This window comes from Abramis brama, assembly GCF_963993115.1.
Source record: "Abramis brama genome assembly, chromosome: 1".
In the NCBI taxonomy this organism is placed as follows: domain Eukaryota; kingdom Metazoa; phylum Chordata; class Actinopteri; order Cypriniformes; family Leuciscidae; genus Abramis; species Abramis brama.
This window is the reverse complement of record NC_139963.1, coordinates 37,603,168-37,620,968: the sequence shown is the minus strand read 5'-3', so window position 1 is coordinate 37,620,968 and position 17,801 is coordinate 37,603,168. Positions and strand designations below refer to the sequence as shown.

Here is a 17,801-nt window from a genome sequence, read left to right as displayed (position 1 = left end):
GTGTGCGTCCTTTGCTTATCCTCGCTCTCATTCCCAACATTACACAGAAATGACATCAAGTTCATTAATAGAGCTTGTTGTCTTTTATGTGAGTGTATGAGCTGAATGAAACTAGAGCAGTGGAGGGAATCATAGGCCTTGACTGATGGCTATTGGTTGCATGAAACTTACCTGTAGGTGGCACTATAGCATCTGTTTTCATTTACACACAAACCACAGACAACAAAAGGATTTTGGTCCTTTTCACTTTATTGTTTTATCGTTATCAGTGCCATTACAAAATATACACCATAAAATACATTGCTTTTTAAATGAGATTCCAGTCAAGCCCGGACTATACAGCCTATAAGTCGTTTTTCATGCATGCGCTTAATGCTAATAGAGAATATCGTCTTTTAAAGATACCTCTGACTCGTAGGCTAAGCATTTTGGTCTAAACAATACTTGCTCCGACGTAAGCCCTGCTGTACAAAACCATATTAATGAAGATTAATATTAAGTGCTTCTTCATGGTGATTCCACTGTCTGCACAAAAGTAACTCAATTGTTGGCTCATGTGTAGATGATGTAATTTAATAATACCAGCATGTGTCTTTTGTTTGTTGCGGTGCTTGTTAAGGGATTTAAATGGACATAACTGACCTTTGTATCCCATAGTTTACTCCTTACATATGGCTCTCATGTAAAGTTCCTCACGGTCTGTTGTCAGGCAGGGTGAAGCTATCTGAAACAGGAGAAGATCTGCCCAACAGAGCCGGGGACTGAGACCTGAATATCTGGGGCAAGTTCCACAAACACTCACTCAATTGTGTCCTGCCATCAGTGGTTAATGAGCGACGAAGTTATGGAAGTCATATGCTTCTGCAGTCACATGGAAGGAGGGAAAGAAGAGGGGTTTTAATTTCACGTCTGCATGTCAGCTTGTTTACTTCCTCTGAGAGCATCTTGAAATTGTAGACAATGCTCTTACTTGTTTGAGTTTTTTTTTAACTCATTCATTGAGCATGGGGTGTTCTTTATCTATCACTGCTGGAACCTGAAAAACAAAAAACTGTAACTTCAACTTTTGTATTTGTACAGGCCATGTATAGATGATACTAATGTCGGAAAGGGGTATCTAAACATGCTTAAACCATGATACCTTTAACCACTTGTAAATCAATCATCTTTGCATAACTTTTTGTAGTCTGACACAATATAAGTCAGTATATTGATAGATTTTACACAAATATCTCAAAATGTTTGATAAAAAGAAACCGTCTTTTCTCTCAACCATTCTTTTTCTTTGCAGCATGCGGTCCCAAGTTGTATTTAGTGAATCTACACTACCATTCAAAAGTTTTGGGTCAGTAAGAATTTTTTAATGTTTAAAATAAATGTTAATATGTTTTAAAATGGTATTTATTCCTGTGTGTGATGTCAAAACTGAATTTTCAGCATCAGTCTTCAGTGTCACATGATCCTTCAGAAATCATTCTGTTGATTTCCTGCTCAAGACACATTTCTTATTATTATGTTGAAAACAGTTGTGCTGGATATTTTTGGGGAAACCGTAATACATTTTTCCAGGATTCTTTGACGAAAGTTCAAAAGAACAGCATTTATTTGAAATAGAAATCTTTTGTACTACGATAAATCTCTTTACTGTCACTTTTGATCAATTTAATGGATCTTTGCTGAATAAAGGTATTGAATTCTTTAAAAAAAAATCTTTTGAACACATGAATTAAGCCAGTTCCCCTCAAATTCACACAGAATAACTAATTAACATCATGGAAATGTTGCACTTATGTCAATAGGAAAGTATCAAAATAGAAAAAGTAGTCTACATTTTTAAACCCAACAAACTGCTAAAGCTATGCAGTGAATTTCATTTTTAAATGTTGGGGGGCTTCTGTACATGTTCCCAGAACAACACACGGGAAAGGCCACATGCAAAGATGACCATAAATTAGTACAATTGTCCCATTCACCTCGATTCAATTGTCAGTTAACTAGAAAAACAAGTGATCAGTTGACTTAACTTAAAAAAGTGAGGAATTAAGTAAATAAACCATGCGTAATTGAAAAAAGCAAGTTATGTGAACTTGACAATTCCACATAACGGATTGGGTTTCATAACAACGGGTTTCATCACTTTTTTAAAGTTAAGTCAACTGATCACTTTTTACATAAATATTACAATCTGACCCTTTAAGCACCTTTAACCTGTAGCTGAGGAGAACAGGACGGTCTCTGGTGGCTTCTTCTGAACTCTTGGAATCAAGAGATCACAAAGATTTTGTTAGTAATAATGTATTCCAACAGATAATACATGAAACATTTAGAAACATCCAGTATACAGAACATGGTGACCAACTTCTTTAAGATGGTAATAAAACGCTGTAATATTACCACAGTTTCACCAGGGGTATAATTGCTTCTCTTCGAAAAGCACTGTATAATTTAGTTCCCATGTGTAACCCAGTCTAGATGATCACCTTCATAATAGCAAGCCATATAATTACTCTCAAGATTTAATGACCTGTACTTGAACAGCTCAAATTGTATCAGTGGGTTTATTTGGAGCTTGGCGTTAGTTACTCTTATAAAAAACAAAAACAAAAAAAAAACATACAAAATTCAGCATTCCTAATATCCTTCCAGAAAAAGAAAGCATTATGACCACATGATAAGGTTTACCAGGGCTTAATTGGTGTAACATGATAGCATATTGCTGTGGCTTTCACACCATGAGAGATGGATCTAATTGAGGTCTCTGGAGAACCCAGCTAGCATATGGAGCTCCTCTAACCGTTTCCCACCTGGCAACCGGCGGAAGGAAAGAATCTCCAGCTTTTTTGGTCCCAGACCCTAAGCAACAGCCCAATGAGTATGGTGTGTATATCAGCTGACCTGCAGTCTCATGACTTTACTTAACATTTTCCTTTTTTTTCTTCTTTTTTTTCTGTGATTATTTGCCAGTAGCCAGTAAAGTCAACATTTCAATTATAACTGTATTTTTTTCATTGGTTTTCCATCCATTTTGTTCAAATTGCAAGACTGTTAGGATGGTTTGTGTGTGTGAATGAACGTTTGTTTTGGTGTGTTACTGGTCCAACATGATACTGCTAGTTCAGAGAAGCCAGTTCATTTACTAGATGAGCTTTTATTCAATTAATTGTTGCCTCTTTGCCACAAATGCAAATTCTTCACAAAAACACTAAAAAGATTGAGGTAGCTTGAGGTTATATGCATTACATATTTTGTACTACAATATTTAATGATTGTAAAAACAACTACACAGCGGGGAGAGTGGGGTAAGATGAGCCATTGGGTAAGTTGACCCACCCCCTTTATCTTGGCAACTGTACACTTTTCTTGTCATGTGACCATATATTTTGGAACAACCCATAATTTCTGCCAGACGAAAAGGAGAAACACATGCATGGGAGGAGTGAAAGGTACCCATTTATTTTAAAAACTGTTTTTGGCTTGTCAAAGTAAAAATGTTAGCTGTTACATCAAAGGAAATTTGTCCAGGTCTAAAAATATATATGATCCATATTGGTGATTTAGCAATGCCAAGAACCTTTCGACTAAAATGTTTATTAGTTTCAGAGACGTTTATTTGTGAATTCTAATTCAGTTTGTATTTAATTTTACTCTAGAAACACTGTTTTTGGGGAAGGTTGCAACTTTGGTGTTCAACATATTGTTTCAGAAATTCAAAAAATTAAAGATATTGAAATTTCAACTTCATTTGGTTGGTTTTATGTTTTTAAGTTAGCTTTAAGAAAAATATTATTTGTAAAAGGAAATTTGATTATTAAAGTTGTTTTTAAAATAGGTAAATTATAACAATTTCACATGGGTTTGATACAGATTCATTTAGATGGTCAGTTTACACGCTGGTGGATCAACTTACCCCTAACCTGGGGTAAACTGAGCCACAGGAACATTTTTTTTGTCATATGGCTTAAAAAGCCATATTTTTAGAACTCTTTGTCATACATTCTGATCATTTAAAATGATATGAAACCTCCTGAAATTACCATACTTTACATACTTTCATTGTACTTCTGCCTACTCTCCTCTTATCTTGAGGACCATCAGGTAAAAAATGGATCATCTTACCCCACTCTCCCCCTATCTTCTGTGTGGGTGATCTATTTCTATGGTATTTCATGATATATGAGTTATTTGAAGATATAATTAAATTATATAATTATACCTGATATATATATTTTATAATTGTATATATATATATATATATATATATATATATACTTTCTCAGATCAGAAATGAAATTCTCAAAACTACTTGTACAACCACATCATCTAGTCACTTGTGCACATCATAAAAGCAGTTTCTCATTCTTTTGAACAAGTTGCGATTGCTTTGGTACATTCATGCAATTGATTATGTACAATTGTCTGCGGTGTCCTACATTATCAGTTGCTAATGCCATGTTGCTCAAAATATATTAAATAGTTCTCTGTGCAATAGTCTTAGTCCACTCAAAACATCTAGTCATTAGTTCATTGTATAAGTCATTAAATGCAAAATGGTTGATAGTTGTCATAAACTGTCAAGCATATTTTCTACACATTTCTATTAGACTTTTTGTAAATGTGCCATGAATTGATGAATTGTGCAGGTGAATCTTGACATTAACTAATGAAGAGAATGTAGATAAAACAATGAGAAACCAGTTCTCTGAAAGTTGCATCTCATGAACCTTCAGTTGGCAAGCTTACAGTGCTGCATGCAAAAGCAAAGTTCTGCCTAAGGGGTCTTTCCTGTGTTTGCCTTTCTAATGTTGTATTTTTGCCTTAGTGCCCCTATTTCTTTTTCTTTTCTATATTACAATAATATTGTAAGGTTTTTTTTTAGTTTTTTTTGTCAGACCACTAGTAAAAGTGTAACTGTGAATCCTATCCCGTCTCTTTCAATCAATAACTCACGTACAGTAGTGTGTAAATTTGTACTTTTGAAATGGATATATGGCATACAGAAGAAGCACAGCTTTGTACATTTCAATACAGTAACTGTCATCAAAACTGTTGCCATAGTTTACATCAGGTAATACTAATTTTGACTATCTTATCCGTACACAGTGACACAAGGACTTGTCATTCTGATGGCACTGACATGTTCATTGACACAGATATTTACTTTTGAGAGATGAACTAAAGATTTTGAGCAAGAGACTGGCTTTTGCAGGTAATCCATGGTGTTTTGCTTTTTGTACGAATTGTTTTGAGAAATGCACTTACTGTTTTGCAAATGTCGAGGATGATTCGAGAAACCAAAGCGACTGAGAAAAACTGTAACATAAATGAAATAATTCTGTAAGTGCAAGTTTTCTCTAAAGATATAAATTGCAACATTGGACAGTCTGTGTTAAAAATGAAAAGAAAAACTACATACAAAGTGATTGTAAAAAAACTGTAAATTAGAAAAAAAAAATATTAAGACAGTATAAAGAATAAAGACACTCAAAGAAATTTTTCATTTATTACCTATATCTGGCATTGTAGACGAACAGACAGACAGACATATAGACAGATAGACACAGACAGACATTCAGATAGACAGACAGACAGAAAGACAGAGAGACAGACAGATATATAGACAGACAGTCAGATAGACAGACAGATATATAGATAAGTCAGTCACAGACAGACAGACAGACAGATAGACAGATAGATTGATAGATAGACAGATAGATAGATCGATAGATAAGTCAGTCACAGATAGACAGACAGACAGACAGACAGACAGACAGACAGACAGATAGATAGATAGATAGATAGATAGATAGATAGACAGACAGACAGACAGACAGACAGACAGACAGATAGATAGACAAAGAGACAGACAGACATTCAGATAGACAGATAGATAGATAGATAGATAGATAGATAGATAGATAGATAGATAGATAGATAGACAGACAGACAGACAGACAGACAGACAGACAGACAGACAGACAGACAGACAGACAGATAGATAGACAAAGAGACAGACAGACATTCAGATAGACAGATAGATAGATAGATAGATAGATAGATAGATAGATAGATAGATAGATAGATAGATAGATAGATAGATAGATAGACAAAGAGACAGACAGACATTCAGATAGACAGACAGATAGACAGATAGAAAGATAGACAGAAATTGTAAGATATACTGTAATGACTTGGATCTGTGATTGATTCTTTTGTTTGATTTGACTGTTAAGAGTAATGTCTGGACTTGTAGCATACAGTGAATCTTTTTTTTTTTTAAAACAAGTGGCTGTTCTCTGGGAACATTGACTCAAGTCTTAACCTGTCTCATCTGTTTCAGTCTAAAAAGTCTTCTCTGGCCCTGTTATATAAACACGTAAATGAAAGACAGGGAAGCGCTACAACTGATCCATAACTGCCCTATATGTCTTTACAAATATTGCACACACTGTCATGTAATTTGTGCGCATCTCGTCCTTCACTTTGAACCTTTAAATCCATTCGGTGGGTTGAAACACTGAGGATGTGACTCAGAAATAAAAGCCATGTGCACTGGCTTCCTTTCTCATTTCCCCTTGAAAAAGGCCCAAGACACAGCAGCCACAAGAGCACACAGGAAGTAAATCTTCAAGGACTACCACTTGGGAATCATCGCAGCGAGATTCCCCTGAAACCCGAAGACTTCCAACAGCTCCTCGCTGCGAACGCAGACAAGAAAAATGGCAGAGATGAGACAAACATGCTAGCAAATGAATATCAGATGACTGCCAGCCACCTTAATGCATGAAGCTAGGCTCAGCTTTTATTCAGAATAGACATTCATTCATTTGGTTTGGCTGTGAGGGGGTGGCATGTGGTATTAGTTAAGAGCTGAACTGCTTGGACCGCTCGCTACAGCTTTGTCTAATGTGTGTGTGTCTCTCTCTTGCTTCTCGCTGACCCCATGACTCATGACAGCATGCTATGCTCCTCTCCAACACAACAGGAGCATTACAGATACTAAGAATGCAGACTAATGGTTTGCCACGCGGTAATACCCCTGCAGGAAGAGGATGCATGGATCATAAAATTCAAGTCTTGCAAGGCAATCGTTGACAATAGAGCCAGTCAGCATTTTCCTCACCCCCCCCCGATCTCTTTAATAGTTCAAGGGAATCAAAACACCTCTCAGTAGATAACTTCACTTGTACTGCAGTTGACAAGTACATCTTTATGTAATATAGTGAGGTGAGGAGCTCAATCGGGATGCCATTTTCACCACTGCATTTTGAAATGTCTTTAAAGGAACAGTCCAAGTTAAGCTCAATCATCAGTGTTCAACAACCATCATTTCATCTCGTCCATCATTTTCTTTAAAAAAGAGGCAAAAATGAAGGCACTAGTCTAAGGGCCCTATCTTGCACCCAGCGCAATTGACTTTGTACACTGACGCATGTATCATTCCTATTTTGCACCCGCGCACAGCGCGCTTTTCCCTCCACAGAAGCACGTCGCTAAACTAGGGAATGAACTTGCGCTCCCTGGGCGGTTCAGCGCAAAAAAGGAGGCGTGTTCCGGCGCAAACGTTCCTTCATGCTATTTTGCAGGTTTAGAAAACAATTGCGCCACTGACCAGGAAAAAATAGTTTAAAGTCAGTGGCGGGTTGCGCATGTTATTCATATGCTATTTTAAGGGCGCATGCTTGGCCATAATCAATGTAGCGTGTGCACAACGCGCATACACTTTGATTCTCTCATCTACACAGAAGCAGCAGTTTTCATTTTTGCAAATCATACATTATTACGATAGATAGATAGATAGATAGATAGATAGATAGATAGATAGACAATTTATTATAAAAGCATACATCTAGCTTACACATTTACCCAAATTATCATACGCCTGTTTAACCGAAGTTAATTTGGGTGGGTTTCTCCATTTCAATGTAACTTCTCTCTTTTACGGCCGTGACTATAGCGTTGCTCTCCTTGGCTGTGAACCGCTCCTGGCGCGCGCCTGGCAAATCCGCCGTTACAATAGGAATCCGCTTTAGAACAAGCGTGCCTGCTCTTAAAGGGAATGTGAGATGACGCTCTGATTGGTTTATTTCACGTTACACCCAAACCACACCTATGAATAATGAAGCTACTTCAGACCAACCCATTTTAGATTTGCGTCGGGTGCAAGAGTCATTTATTCCGCCGGGAAAACAGCGCCCAAGACCCGCCCACAAAGTTACTTGCGCTTTGCGCTTGACACTTGCGTTTCAGCTTGTTAAAATAGGGCCCTAAATGTCTAAATGAAGTCTAAATGAAGACAATTTTTTTTGAGAATTTGAAAGCAGTAAATGACCTTGAAAAATGTAATGGTTATACTTTTTATAAAAGCACTTACTTGAATTCTTCTGTTATAACTTGTATAGCTGTAAAGCTGTTTGAAAGATTTTTTATTTTTTTTTAAATGGATGGCAATGAAGCTATACAATTTAAAACTTATTTACACAGAAGAAATTAATAAGCTATTTTTTCACTAATATTATGTTAATACTCAAATTGTCAAATTGGCTTTTCTATTAAAACAGTATTTTAATGTTTTGGCCCCATTCACTTCCACTATAACACTGTGACACAGATTTTTGCCTTTTAAGAAAAGGAGGAACAAGTGGAAGTGAATTTTTGTGGTAATCAACATTATGCCACAAATGCTGTAGATTGTCCTGAACCTGGAATATTCCTTTAATATTTATATTGCAATAATGCTCCACTGTGAATAAAAACTCCTGCCATTGACTGTAGTGAAGTCAGATGTTTGCAGCAGCAGTCAGAAGCCAATTTGCTGTATCACAGGAGCATGTAGCCAGTGTGTGACGGGCTCGTGATAACCACAAAGGCAGTGTAGCCAGCCAAAGAGCATGATCCACTACTGAGCCCACTGGCAAATCAAAACAACAAAACCAGCATTGTCAGGTCTGTAATCTATTTTAAATGCTCACCAGATGGCAAGGCAACTTTAATAGCTTGTTTGGTAAAAGATACACATTTTTGAAATGCTTCATACTGTTAATGGTTATGTTATCTCTGTTGTGGTGGCAAACTAACTTTTGGGCTTGCCATTAACAAACAAGACAATGAAAACAGAGATGATGTTTTAATATGGCCAACATTGTTGCTAAAAGCAGCAAAGCTATTCATTTAGCTACATTTCTCAGTAGTGAGATGGCAGCATTGCTATTTTCAAAATCAAGTTTTTCATAACGAAGCTTGATAACATCTTGATTTTCTTGATAACATTTCAGCAATAAAGATGTCTGTTCAGTATTCGCTTTGGGCTGTTTAGTGAAGTCAGAAAACAGAGAACGACCCTTTTGAATCTTACCTATAAAGTTTTATTAGGCATAACATTTTTCTAATTCTAATTCTCTGTATCCACCTTATTTTTTAAAACAACTGAAAAATAATGCCCACCTCTGCTTAGAGTTTAAGCGTTTAACAGATCTAATGCATTCAAGGTTCTTGTCATTGGTCCAGATAATAAAAGACTCCCCAGAGCCCAACCAATGGCACCATGTCTCCAAGGCCACCTTGACTCTGAGAGAACCGCACCAACGCGTCGACCTGAGGGGTCAGGGGCAACAACTTTTGAGGTTAGAAAAGGCAGCTTTGGCTGCACTGGACCAAATGAACGTTGTCTTGGTGGAGGTCATGGCAGTCAGAAGGAGAAAGTATCAATATGAAGGAGAAAATATCAATATGTCATCCAGGTAGACAAAAATGAACTGATTGACCATAGCCGCTTTTCCACTGTCGGGGGCGAACGGTTCTTAGAATGGTAAGGAACAGTTCCAGTTGTGTTTCCACTTGAGCCTGGTACTGGTAACAGCTGATCATTCTCCATAACTCGGTCACTATTTAAATCTCATATCATCAGTAAACCGTTGCGTTACCAAGGCAACGACTGACGCGTTTGTATTACATTCCAAAGAGCAGCCGCAATCAGCCCCACAGTGGAAAATGAAACCGTAACCGTACCTGCTGGCCTGGATCAGCACGGAATGGAACGGTTTCGCAATGAGAACTGTTCGGCCCGACGGTGGAAAATCGTCTCATGTCTCTCAGCATGTCATTAACTAGTGCCTGGAAGACTACGGGGTGTTGGATAACCCGAACGGCACAACCAAATATTTAAAATGCGCCCTGGGCGTATTAAACGCAGTCTTGCACTCATCTCCTTCCCGGATGCAGACCAAATTATAGGCGCTGCGAAGGTCGAACCTCATGAAAAAAGAGACTCGCAGCAGACGCTCGAAGCCAAAGATGTCAATGGCAAAGGATAAGTATTCAGCCCCCGATAGTCTATTTAAGGCCGCAGGGAACCAACCATCTTTTCCCCGAAGAAGAAACCCCAGGTCTGCAGGGGAATAGGAAGGGCAGATGAGTGTGGCTACCAGAGAATCAGAAATATATTTCTCCATGTCCTCCCTCTCTGAAGTGGAGAGCGAATATAACCTGCCCTTCGGCAGAGACATACGTGGAAATAAGTCTATAGCACAGTCATAGGGACAGTGTGGAGTAAGAGAAGCAGCTATTGACTTACTGAACACCCTCTTCAGGTCAAGGTACTCCTTGTGCATGTCAGACAGGCCCAAAGGTTCATCCTGCAACACAGAACAAGACACGGGGGAGCACACAGACTACAGATAAGAAGCATGACCATAACTGCTCCAGGATAACACAGTATTCTGAGACCAGTTTATGTGAGGAATATGGAGCATGAGCCAGGGATGTCCAAGAACCACCAGGACAAGAGGAGAGTCAAGAGTCAAGCATAAACCGGACCTGTTCTGTAGAGATGGTTAGACTCACAGCACAGTAAAATGGAATAGGGAGGGTAGTGATTGACTAAAATAGGTTGAATTAAAGGAATAATGGGGATCTTGAGTTGGCGGATTAATTTTAAGTCCCAAAAATGTCCTATGGAAGAACTATAGTTCAAACAAAGTCCATGAGCCTTTCGTCATTCCTTCTCCCTCTGGAAGAGCTGAGTTCTGCCCACCTGCATGGGTTCCAGATCTGAGTCGGGGCTGACCATAGCATTGGGGATGGCCTGAAAGTAGTCTGCAGTCTCTGGAGCGAATCCTTGCCTAGACCAACCCATGCAGGGCCATGTCCCACTGCGCTTCCTCTTTCCAGTTGCTCTCTGAAGCCAGCGTGCAAATCTCAATGGAATAATCCATCACAGATTGATTCCCTCTGCCAGCACGCTTCTCTACCGGAGATAGTGCGGTCAAAAAACATCTTGAGTTCCTCCGAGAGAGGAGCAGCACTGATGTTTCCATTCACACACTCCCGTTACCCATTGACCCGCTCGACCAGCCAGCAGTGTAATAACGAGAGCCACTTTAGACTCCTCGGAGGGAAATGCAGATGGCTGGAGAGCAGAAAACCAGAATAGGCTGCTGGTGGTGGTAGTCGAGGTTCGTTGTGATGAGCTGGGAGGTCTCCAGTGGGGGAAACTGACGGTGGGTTAGGCGAAGTGGGCACGTTCACAGTCTTGGTCTTCAGTTGCTGGAACTGGGCAGACAACTCGGCAACCTGCGCTACCAAAGCCAGAACAGTTAGACCCGCCGCCATGATTTGTTTCTCTTGGTGTTCCATATGAGCATTATTGCTAGCCAAAATGTCTCTCAGTTCAGAAGCACTCACTGGATCCATCCTGGTCAGATCATTATGTCAGGGAAAATCACGAGCAGGATCCAATTGAAAGTGCAATCAATAAGGTGCTTATTAAACATAAAATAAACCCAGGGAACTGAACACAGAATGGTCAGACATTGTAGAGAAACGATGACAAGGTAACAGGCTTTGGCAGCACAATGCAAACTGCAATGGACTGGAGAAGCAAACTGCAGACTGGTAGAGCCACAGAGAAATCCAGGAGCAGAGAAGGCAACAGGTAATCCAAAACACAAACGAGAAAAGCAAAACTGAAAACAACTGAAACAAACTTTGGGCAAACAAAGAAATGCCAGGACATGAGCAAACAGCTGCGATTGATCTGATTAGCTCATCAGTGGCAACGGTGACGGCCAACCAGGCCAAAGAGGGAAACAAAATAAGACAAAATGAACACACGCACCTGTGAACCGTGACATATTCGGAATAATCAGCTAAATTACATCAAAGTGAAATTGAAAGACTTAAGCTGCAGATTGATCATTCTCCAGGGGATGTCCATATAGATATCCTCCAGGGGATGTCTCATGCTCTCTGATGACATGCACCCTGTTTTCTGTTCATACTTTCTGCTGATTTCTAAATATAAATGTAGGGCAAGAAACGGTAAACATATTCCTCTTGCGTTGCGCAAGGGCAACTTGTCACGTGTGCTTTTTCTATATATCTTACCCTGCTGAGACCTGTGAGATTCATTGCTCGGGATGGTATTTCTACAAACCAGTTGGTGCACCAGCAGAAGAATTATTGCACGTTCGTTCATATCTTGACGTTTAAGATATACCTATTAGCATTTACAAGCAGTGCAACAGTCATATTTGGTGTATATTTCCTAATTCTTATTGTTTGTTTGTTTTTATGAAGAAATATGCATGAATTACTTCTGTCATTATGTCGGCTGATTGAGGGCCTATCCAATGCACTGTATGAACTGTACATAAATGTTTTACATTACCACTGTGAGCCATACTGATGATTTGGTTGTTTACATTCGTTTTTAAATAAATGTAATAATTGCATTCTCATCTCATCGTTTCGAGACAAGCTTATTTCCCAATGGATTCAGTTCATTTTGTTCTCAATGTCTGATCTTCTGTTGACTAACAGATGTGACAAACCACACTCTAAAAAATACTGAGTTGTTTCAACCCAACGTTGGGTCAAATATGTGACCCTGGATCACAAAACCAGTCTTATGTTGCACGGGGATATTTGTGGCAATAGCCAACAAAACATTGTATGGGTCAAAATTATAGATTTTTCTTTTATGCCAAAAATAATTAGGATATTAAGTAAAGATCATGTTCCATGAAGATATTTTGTAAATTTCCCACCTTAAATATATAAAACATTTATTTTTGTGAATGGATGCAGCACTATCGCCAATAGAAATGGACAACTTTAAAGGTGATTTTCTCAATATTTAGATTATTCTGTACCCTCAGATTCCAGATTTTCATTGTCCTATCCTAACAAACCATACATCAATGGAAAGATTATGTATTTAGCTTTCAGGTGATGTATAAATCTCAATTTAAAAAAAAAAAATACCCATAAGACTGGTTTTGTGGTCCAGGGTCACATATGGCAAAATTTTAAATTACATTTTGAACCCAACGTTTGGGTTTGTCCATATTTGACCCACAATTGGGTTAAAACAACCCACCATTTTTTAGAGTGTATATTGAAAAAATGACAATTGTGTAAATTTTTTGAATCCATTAAATTAAATACCCTATAGTGCTGAAACTATAGACAGGTGATGTTTACAAAACGTAAATCTTTTTTGGTATAACCCTGCAGCTTTGCCCCAAGAAAAAGAGCGAGATATGTAGATTACAGAAGAGAGGAAAACATTTTGCTGCCTGTTTCCAAAGTAACAAGCATAATAAAAAATCACAATAAAAATCATGGAATAACAGGCACAAGCTGTGAGTTCTCACATTATTCTCTAAACCAAAACTTCTCAAGAGGTTCACTTGTTTAAACAAATGATACGATCTTTTAATGAGTTCACAGTCTTTTAAAATTAAGCTAATATAATGGCTTAGTTGATAATAAGATATAAATTGACTTTTCTACTTTTATCAAATAATTGAAACTGACAGTGGTGACAGATCCATGCAGAAACAATGACTTTACTGCTAACAAGCTTAACTTCTATTGGTGTGCAATAAATAAAACAAGCACAAACATGGAGGGCGAGGGGGGAAACACATTTTTGCAAGAATTTTGACAGATTCTCCATTTTAAGTGTGAAGGCTCTTTTTGTCAGGGCAAGATTCTACATGGGGTTTTTGACAACCCAAACCATTTCATGTAAGACTGTTAATGTGAACTGCCAACGCAGCACAAATGGCTCTCCAGAGCATTCTTTAAAACTGATTCAGAGGCCTTAATGACGTCAAAAGGAACAATGAGCAAGTGACTTTGCAAGAAATTTAACACTATGTTTAAGAGCGATTTCAAGATCTTTGACAGATTTTATTAGTTTAAATACACTCTTAAAAACAAAGGTTCTTTTTTTTTTTGGTATTTATGGTGACGTGAAGAATTTTGATCAATTATGGAACCTTATCATTACACAAAATGTTCTTAGTGAAAAAATGGGGTTCTTTAGATTTTTAAAATGTCCCACAAAGAAAAAAAAAAATGGTTTTAGCACTGAAAGGTTCTTTGGGGAACCCAAAATGATTTCGCCATCACAGCGAAAATCCCCTTTTGGAATCGTTATTTCTAAGAGTATACTCTAAAAAGTAGCAGGAAATCATTTGTTGCTCTCACTGTTTGCTTTCTAATTTATATCATTCGACATTAACATACAGAAATGTGTGCCGCTGAAGTCTATTACGGTTACAGACACCACAACTTTTGTCATGTGAAGAGAGTTCAGTGAGGAAGGATGAACTGTTGGCTCTGTGGGGTGTCAATAATTACTTTCCCATCTGAAACTCTCCCTTTCTCCTATTACCATGAGTTGAGCCGTAACAGAGCCACAGAACAGAGAAAGCACCACAGCTATTTCCAGCAGGACTTGTGCCCAATGCCCAGAGATTTTAAAGACGCGCAAGCCAAAATGCCTGGCAATGTAATGTTACTATATAGTGATTATGAACCATAAAACATTTAATCCTAATAAAGATTACTAAAAATAGACACGGAGTATGTGAAAGTTTACTACTTAATATTCCCAAGTATTGCAGTTTGGCAAAGCATAACAAAACTATCCCCTACTCACATGTGGCATTAGGCTCTTCACATTCTTGGAATCACATCCTGTTCCCTCAACTAGCAATAGACCCCTTGTTCTTATAATAACATGGCATGATATGTTTTGTGGTGCGCTAAAAGATCACTAAAGGGAGTTGCTTTTGCTTTTTCCACTTGTTTTTGATTTGACATGAAAATATCTGAGTTGTTGCTTCTTGTCATACAAATTCCCATATTATTTACATGAAGCATACCAGCATTACTCCTATCTATTCGTTCATTTTTGTCAGCATTAGCTCTGGGCAGCGTCTCATAATTAAATCTTGATTGACATGAATGAATGCCGCGGAGTGTCAAACTCCTAGCCATTCATGAGCAGCATTATTAATAACGACAGGCAAATCATTTCCATAGAGATTTACTTGGACTTTACAAATTTCTTTGGTGCTTGACTGTTCTGTCTGTTTGAGCGACCCTCAGGGGACGGGCCCGTTCTATAAGTTTTAGCAAGAAGATCAAACTGTGCATGACAGAAAATGGAGACAGAAAATGAAACCAGATTGTTGCCACCATCAGCTGGATGACAGAACGCTTGAGTAGATGCAGCAGATGCTTAAGGCATTTAGTGAGCTGCCTTCGGTGCAGCACCACATAATTGAGCACCAAACATAATATGGGATATTCCCAAATGAATGGAAGAGATGGCTTTAGCAATGTCCATTTATGTATCATACATAAGTGTAGGCAGACATGCTCTGTGGCCATCAGTCGTTTGGAATATTCCAAAACAAAATTCATCTGCAATAGAAGCAGATGCATTCACAACATATGCATGTAAACATCTCATTTCTAAATGGTGATCAGTGCAAGAGCAATAAGGATTTTTAGGGGCATTATGATGGTGAAACTGAAACACAAGTGCCCCCAAAAGCCCCTCATTCTCCCTGCGGCATTACATTGCAATTCCAGATCATATGCATTTGCAAACAGAGTTGATTTTGTGACTAAACATGTTTAAACAGAACTTTTATGCAATAAAACCATTTGCCTCACTTTCATCAGGCACAAACATGTCAATATGACATAAACTGAGAACCTGTAATTGATACAGTTGATGAAGAAATAACTTTAAGTTGAACTATTTACTCTTGTCACGCTGTGAGAGTGTGTCCCAGAAGCGGGACTTTGCGGGCCAGTTGGATTGAGATCGATACTCATCTTGCCCTCAAAGTCCCGTCACTGAATTCACAATGCATCAACATATTCAAACATCAACAGTTAATAACACATACACCACTATTAAACTAAGACTAAAGCATTCATTTTCTCTATAACAACCTCTGAGCATCTAGTTGATGTGACAAATACTAACCCATCTTATAGCTGTGTATTACTGCAATATGCATACTCATATCTGACTGATAACAATACACGTACTTCCTGAATCTAACAGTGAAACATGCTTTTTCAGTGACGCTGCTTTGAAACAAACTGTATTGTAAGAAGCACTAAACTATTGAATTAAATTGAATATGACAAATGCCAAGCATGGTTATTAATTTGACATTTCCAGGCTTGTTTTTAAGACATTTGATCACAAATAACAAGCAAGTGACCTTCTTGAGTCATGGCTTCAATTGAAAAATGTTACACATAGGCTACATATGCAGTAATTACAGTGGCTACAAGAGCTATCGCACGAACTTCTGTCCTTTTCAAGCATATGGTTTGAGGAAAGCATTAAAAAGCTTTTTAAAACCCCATCCGACCTATTAAGAGCTTTTTGTTAGCAGACAACTGGGCGTCATTTGAGTCCCAGACAGTGTGTTCGACTCCCTGGAGAGTTCAGGTACTCTCTCAGACACAATCTGTCTGCCTCTGTCGGGAAGCAACATCCGCGAAAAGAAGCGATATGCACAGTCTATAATGTCATGCGGTTGCTTAAAAGGACGCGTCGCATACAACATCTCTATCTGTCCCTTTTTTTTTAAATGCAAACGCAAATTCCCACTGTAACGGTCAGCAGCAGAATATCTATTATGACATCATCAATGGAATTAATAAGTATTCTGCCCGATGCCCCATTTCCGATCACACCTGCCATTAAAAGAGACGCGCAAATCTGCATATCGATGCAATATCGCTTGAAACTTACCTCGAACGAATTGAGGGATTGAAAGAAACATCTGTCTGCTCTGAGTCAGATATTGTTTCTTTAAGTGCGCGCTATACGCGCTCCTGCTGGTGAGATGAGCAAGCGTCTAGAGGAGCAGACTGACTCTGTAGAGCATGTTAAGATCTCTCTTGCGCGTGCATTGCTTCATGGTCACGCTACTATAAAGCAGAGGGGCCGTGCAGGGGGAGATGCCATTTTCAGCAACACACGCCAATTGTGCGCTAAATTCCGCGCGGACATTCTCGAGTCTAATGATCATCAATGGGTGGCTGTATGTAAAATCGCTCACATGCGAGTGTCATGCTGCCCCGATGCTTTTCTTCTGCTTTAAAAGGGAGCGGAGTCGAACACGTGGAACTGGATATGGAGCTGGCAGTTTCTGTTTTCCTAGAAGTCATTTCCAAATATAGAAACAAGGAAGGGACGTTAGATACCCCTGAGTTGTTATGACCGAGTTAACATCTTTTCGCTGTTTTGTCAGCTATAGCATCCATCCATTTAGTGTCATTTTGACCGTGATGTCACGTCAGTTAAACGTAAGAACTTGATTACATGTACGATGCAATTAAGCTTATAGCCTAGCTAGAATTGCCGTCTTCCTCTGCGCCGAACATCACAAATATGTCAGACGTGATTCAAACGAACGTCTTTAAATACATGGAAATATGTGATTTATTAATCTGCAATCAAACCTGTAGGATTAGAG

The 17,801-nt window shown here is 38.5% G+C and overlaps 1 long non-coding RNA gene across 1 annotated transcript; it reads right to left on the bottom strand.

Annotated features, from left to right (window-relative positions):
- Positions 1-235: 235 nt before the first annotated feature.
- LOC311096191 lies at positions 236-17,434 on the bottom strand. Its single transcript, XR_014608975.1, has 3 exons — positions 17,075-17,434; positions 971-1,036; positions 236-861 (listed from the first exon to the last, which is right to left on the bottom strand). It is a non-coding gene; the product is annotated as an uncharacterized lncRNA (long non-coding RNA).
- Positions 17,435-17,801: the final 367 nt, after the last annotated feature.